The following is a 6766-nucleotide window of genomic DNA, read 5'->3' as shown; positions in this document are numbered from 1 at the left end:
CCTCCTTCTCTTTCTTGATTGCCAGGGTCAGACAAGGTGACTATGCAGGAACCTGGTCTATCAATCAAGGAGAGGGGCAGGCCAACAAAGGAGACCGAGTGCACAGTTATTTGAGCCCGCCCTCAGTGCACCTAACTACTCATTTGCATATGGATTAAAATTAAAAGTTCTGAAGTAACGGATCACTAACTGAAAGGTATCATTGCATTCAGTATAAGTGAATCACTGACATGTGCCGTCTGCGGTTTTCATGGTTTTCCATGGTCCGTGGCGACACCCCAGAAGCACCCCCCAATTTGTGTCCATGAGTACAGATCCCTCACACATATTATACATAGTCAACTTTCCCGAATTTGCCGGGACTGTCCCCGATTTTAAGAGACAGTCCCAGCAAATTTGCAATGTCCTGGGCCAAAAGTAGGTGTGGCTAATGCAAACGCCACCCACAAGTGTTGTTTCCGTGGGTTTGGCGGCGTTCCCCGGGGCTTATATGCCGCGATTTTACCAACTGATTATAGTCTACCTGTCCGTGAAATAGACACAACAGGGATGGGGTTCCGTATATGGTCTGTGGTTTTCGCAGACCATCAGTCATTATACTCAGCCCTGATGCCAAAAGTCCATTTAGGGGATGGTGCACTGTGGAAAAGGGGCATCGTTAATTGAGTTAAGGGCGAGGCCCTGAAAAACCGGCCATACTAATGCCCAAAAAAATTCAAATTAAAAAAAATTTCAACAATACCCTCCCATCTACACGGGTGATGTCACCATTGCGGCCTGCCATTGGCTGCACCCACCTTCGGCGGCCGTGCAGGGATCTGGAGTGACGCGGGAGTATGATCTATACTATAGGGGGGACATTTTTAGAATTGGAAAACCCCCTCCCTTTAAATTATTATTCGTATTGGTCAACAGTGTGAACACTCTCCTAAGGGTTTAGTAATGGCACAGCATCCGCATACAATGATGGAGGGTTTCCCACGGCCCTGGAAGAATAAGATCATTACAGCAGTTGACGCTCAGAGGATCCTCTCGTCTTGAACAATGGCCTCCTACCGGTCTCAATGGCTTGGAAAATATTGACTCGGTTTTCGAATACAAGGATCTTACACACAGGACGAGGAGGGGTTGCACTTTTACAATGTAGTGGGGAGATGGGATAAAAAAAAAAAAAAAAACGCAATTCCGCAACAGTTTTATGATGTTTACTATGTAGTAAAACTGACCTGTTACTTTCATTCTCTGGGTCATTACGATTACGGCGATACCACATATGTATAGTTTTCCTCAGTAGCGTAGCTATAGAGGTTGCAGCGGTCGCAATTGTGACCGGGCCCCCCAGGAGAGATGGAGTAAAGCGGGCCCCGCAAGTGATTTTTTATTAAGTGCGGTGGGCCCTACCTATATTTTGTGTGGCTGTGCTGCGCTTACTTACCGTGACCTCCGCGGCGAGTCTCGCGGGATCACAGCAGCCAGGAATGACGAGCCCGTTGGCCGCCGTAGCCCTCAAGTGAGGAGAGCGGAACAAAAGAGAGTAGGTAGTTTTTTGGATTTTTTTTTATGAAAAAAATGGCGCACACAGGCGGCGTTCAGCTTGATACGGAGGGGGGACATGAATGATGATCAGTGGTGCCGTGAGGCAGTGTGTCCATTTTGATTTTTTTTCCTATTTCGCCATTTTACTTTAATAGTACAGGCATTTTCGCACGGTGATATGGCCTTGATATTTTTTTTAATTTTTATTTTATGTATTTTTAATTTTGAGGAGGGGGGGGGATCATTTGAATTTTTAAAGACATTTCAGAAAAGTGGCGAGATGCTCAAAAAGTAGCACGTTATTGCGCAAATATGGCGTGTAGTTTCACAGCAGCTGGCGTGCTGAAGATTGATCCTTTCAGGCATGCTCAACGTACAGCCCTCTCCAGCTGTTGTAAAACTACAACTCCCACAATTCCTTGCTGTAGGCTGTTCGGGCATGCTGGGAGTTGTAGTTTTGCAACAGCTGGAGGGCCGCAGGTTGAGCATGCTTGGATTAAATAGTGCAGTCTTCATCAGTTAAAAAGAGCTATTGGCCGGTACGAACATACGGTTCTTAACCACTTGGAAAATGCAACACGACCTGTGACCTCGTGCTTACACCCTTAGGCCACTTGCACGCAACCGTATGTATTTTGCGGTCTGCAAAAAAACGGATCCGTAAAAAATACGGATGACGTCCGTGTGCATTCGGTATTTTGCGGAACGGAACAGCTGGCCCCTAATAGAACAGTACTATCTTTGTCCGTAATGCGGACAATAATAGGAGATGTTCTATTTGTTGGAGGAACGGAAATACATGAACGGAATGCACGCGGAGTACCTTCCATTTTTTTGGCGGACCCATTGAAATGAATGGTTCCGTATACGGTCCCAAAAAAACGGAAACGGAAAGAAAATACGTTTAGGACTTAGGCCTCTTTCACATGAGCGTTACGGATTCTCTCAGGGTCTGTTCAGGAAAAAAAACTGATGGTTTTGCACGCAAGTCCAGTCAGTTTTGTCTGCGATTGTGTTCAGTGGTTCAGTTTTCTCCATGCGGGTGCAATCCGTTTTTTCACACGCGTGAAAAACAAAACAAAAACTGAAGAACAACAATCTACATCTCCTAGCAACCATCAATGAAAAACGCATTGCACCTGTTTTTCACTGAAGCCCCATTCACTTCCACGGAACCAGAGCGGTGTAAAAAAAATGCAGAATATAGAACATGCTGCAATTTTTCCTTAACGTAGAAACTACGCTCATGTGCACAGACCCATTGAAATGAATGGGTCAGGATTCAGTCCGGATGCTTATAGGGGCCATTTATCACAGCAATCAATCAGAATCCCCCTTTCATTTTCCAAAGAAGCTGTCCAGAATGAAAGGAGGAATCTGATTGGTTGCTATGGGCAACTAAGCCAGTTCTACTTTACACCAGTTTGATAAATGACCCCATATGCGTTCGCTTAACACATCGCACCCCGACTCAAATCACATCTCCAATTTTCCACATGGACCAATTGTCTCCAGGTCTGTGTCCTACATAGACTGCGCTGTACATTAATATGGCCGCCTGAATCCATCCTCATAGCATGTTCTTTTGAAGCAGAGGTGTTCCAGAAATTTCTGCCGAGTGTGAGTCTGAGAGGCATAAGCCTAAGGAGGCCTTCACACCTGGAAGGTTTTGTTGCAGAACTTTCCGTGACTGAAAAAAAACGGCGCGATTTATCCGAATGGAGTAGGTTTGGTGTTCTGCAGGCCCAAAAGCTGCTCCCAACCAACAACCAATCAGATTGAGGCTTTCATTTTCCAAAGGAGCTCTGAAAAATGAAAGGTGCAATCTGATTGGTTGCTATGGGTAACTAAGCCACAAAGGACACAGGCATATCAAATGTTTAGACTGGTTTCCTATCTACTGGTAGACGGGAAACCAGTGCAAACATTTGATATGCCTGTGCCCTTTTTGATCTTGCGAGTATAATAAAAGCTAATTTTAAGATATCTACTGCAGTGCTTCTTTGATTTGACTATAGGAGAGACGAATAAGTGTGCGGTGCGGAGGGCTATGGAAACAGCGATTGGTGCATTTTGAATATCGACATATACTGAAGGGGTCGGATTGGCACCCGTTGGAGAGCAGCGCGGTTTTAAATCTTGAATAGTACCAAGGTGTCTGTCACGAGTACTTACCTGGCTTGACTCTGCTCTATTTTGTTCATTATCCCTCAACCACCCTGTGAAGGAGATCCTGAGGCTCCTGCCACCACCCATAAACCCTCTGTGAAGATTGAGGAAATGAATCACCAATTAATTAGCCCTCATAGGTGACTGCTGACACCTATTTGTGTAGGGCTCAGTATCTGTAAACCAAAACCAGGAGTCGTGGAACCTAAGCAGAAGAAAGTATGGTGACAAAGTCTGCCCCTCTTCCATGCTTTGGACGCACTCCTGGTTTCAGCTTGCTGAATCCGTAAAAACGCTTCCGCCATAATAATACAACCGTCTGCATCCGGTTGTATTATCTCTAAAATAGCCATGACAGATCCAGCACTAAAACCATTGTAGGTCAATGGGGGACGCATCCGTTTTCTATTGTGTCTGAGAAAACGGATCTGCCACCATTCTGTCTTACTCCGCACCACATCACGGACAGAAAAACCCGCAATCGAGACGCAACCAAACGGAACAGAATACATTCTGGTGCACTCCGTTTCATTCAGTTTTCTCCCCATTGACAACGAATAGGGACAAAATGGAAGCGTTTTCCCCCGCTATTGAGATCCTATGACGGATCTCAATAGCGGAAAGGGAAAGCGCAGATGTGAAAGTAGCCTTACAGATATTAATGGAAAATTCAGCCTTAAGCCTCATTCACACGTCAGTGTTCCACATACGTGTGCTGTACGTGTTCTCTGCGGGTGTATTCACACATCAGCTTTTTACCGCGATCCTTGGGTCCATGTTTTTAGCACGGATGCACGTTCTATTTTGTCCATGTTCACGAATCCATTACGGCCAATACAGTTTATGGGTCCATGAAAATCACGGATGCCATCCATGTTTCACGGATCATTAGGATGAGATGCTTTGAAGATTTTTTTTTTCAGCTGTTCATTGTCAGTGAAACACGGATGACACACGGACAGCAAAAAACAGACACACGGACCAAACACAGACATCTTCACGGAGGCATCAATGCAGGGCTGGGACAAGGTCCACCACCAACAGAGGCTGAGCTTCCCAAGTGCGCGCCCCCTGCTGGGGCCTGGGCTGGGTCGTGACACAGTGCTGTGCTGCTGCCTGCGCTGCTCCTGGTCTCCAGATGGCGCGCATGTGACCTGACTGCGTACAGCGCGTCAGGTCAAAGTGCGCGCTGTACTCAGCCAGTCAGGCAAGCGACTGAGCAGAGACCAGAGCAGCGGAGCGGCCGAGCCAGGAGGCGGAGCGGGGAGGGAGCACGTAAGTCAGTGCCAAGTGCTCACTACTCCCTCCGTCCTCCAGCGCGGCAGGCGCGGCAGCAGCAGCGACGTGATCAGTGACCTGCCTGCCGCCCAAAGGCTGGGGAGCTGGCCTGCGCCCTGAGGCTAGAGAGCCTCCCCAGCCTCTGTGTTGGCCCGGCCCTGCCTCAATGACCACTTTTTCGCAGATTTAAAGGGGTTCTGCACTTTCATGATCTATCCTCTGGATAGATCATCAGCTTCTGATCGGCGGGGGTCCGACACCCGGGACCCCCGCCGATCAGCTGTTTGAGAAGGCAGCGGAGCTCCAGCAGTGCCACGGCCTTCTCACTGTTTACCGCCAGGCCGCCGGCCCACTGACGTCACGACTAGTATCAACTAGCGTGGGTGCGGCTAAGCTCTGTTCACTTGAATGGAGCTTAGCCGCGCCCACGCTAGTTGATACTAGTCGTGATACTAGATCATCAGTTAAATGAAAGTGCAGAACCCCTTTAAGCACAGACATGGACGTGTGAATGAGGCTTTAGGCATCATGCACACAACCGTGTGTTTGGATCGGATGTGGACCTATTTATCGAGGCCACAAAAGATGTGGACAGCACACCATTTGCTGCTCGCATCCGCACGTCTGTTTCTTGTCCGTTTTGCAGACAAGGATAGGCATTGTTACAATGGATCTGAAAAAAGGCAGCACAGATATTATCCGTATTTTATGCGGATCTGTATTTTGCATACCGGCACGGTCGTATGAATGCACTCTTAGGAGAAGTCATCAGTATCAGATTGGTGGGGGTCCGACTCCTGGCACAACTCAGACATTCAGAGAAGCCACAAAGGTCTGGAACTAGCACAGCACTTGTGTAGCATGCGGGAAATTCACTGCAAGCTCAGTCTCGTTCAAGTAAACTGGTATTTACTAGTTCAGTATATGAATAAACACTAGAGTTGAGCGGACACCTGGATGTTCGGGTTTGACCAAACTTCCCAAAAAAGTTCTAGTTTGGGACCCGAACTTGACCCCGAACCCCATTGAAGTCAATGGGGACCCGAACTTTGGAGCACTAAAATGGCTCTAAAAAGTCATGGAAAGGGCTAGAGGGCTGCAAATGGCATCAAAATGTGGTTAAGAGCATGGCAAGTGCTCTGCAAACAAATGTGGATAGGGAAATGACTTAAAATAACATAAAATACATAAAAATAAAAAATAATAATCTTGATCTAGGAGGACGACGAGGTCCATATGGAGTAGGAGGTTGAGGAGGCGGTGGATGTGTAGGTGGAAGCGGCGGTGGAGGAGGTAGCCAACACTGGTTTTTGGTTTTAATTTTTTTTGTTTAAATTAGGGTACACCCCAAAACATTGGGAAATATAAGCTGTGATAACCCCCTCTAGTCGTGCTAAACACACATTCAGACAATACACTGGCTGCAGGGCAGGCCAGCACCTCCAAGGGGTAAAGGGCAAGCTCAGGCCATGTGCCCAATTTGGAGACCCAGACGTTGAAGGGGGCAGACCCGTCATTCAGTACGTGTAGGCGTGTGCACGCCTACTGCTCCACCATGTTGGTGAAATGCTGCCTCCTGCTAAGACGTTCCATATCAGCTGGTGGTGCTGGTTGTTGTGGCGTGCTGGCAAAGCTTTACCACATTTCACCATGCTAACCCTGCCTTCTGAGGTGCTGACGGTGCCCCAGCTGCGTTGGCGACCTCTTCCTTCTCCTCTGCCTTCGCCTTGTGCTTCCACTGTGCCCCCACTGTCAGGTGGGAATGCCACCAGCAGCGCGTCTA

Source organism: Bufo bufo, chromosome 11, assembly GCF_905171765.1.
Source record: "Bufo bufo chromosome 11, aBufBuf1.1, whole genome shotgun sequence".
In the NCBI taxonomy this organism is placed as follows: domain Eukaryota; kingdom Metazoa; phylum Chordata; class Amphibia; order Anura; family Bufonidae; genus Bufo; species Bufo bufo.
This window is presented reverse-complemented; position numbering follows the sequence as displayed.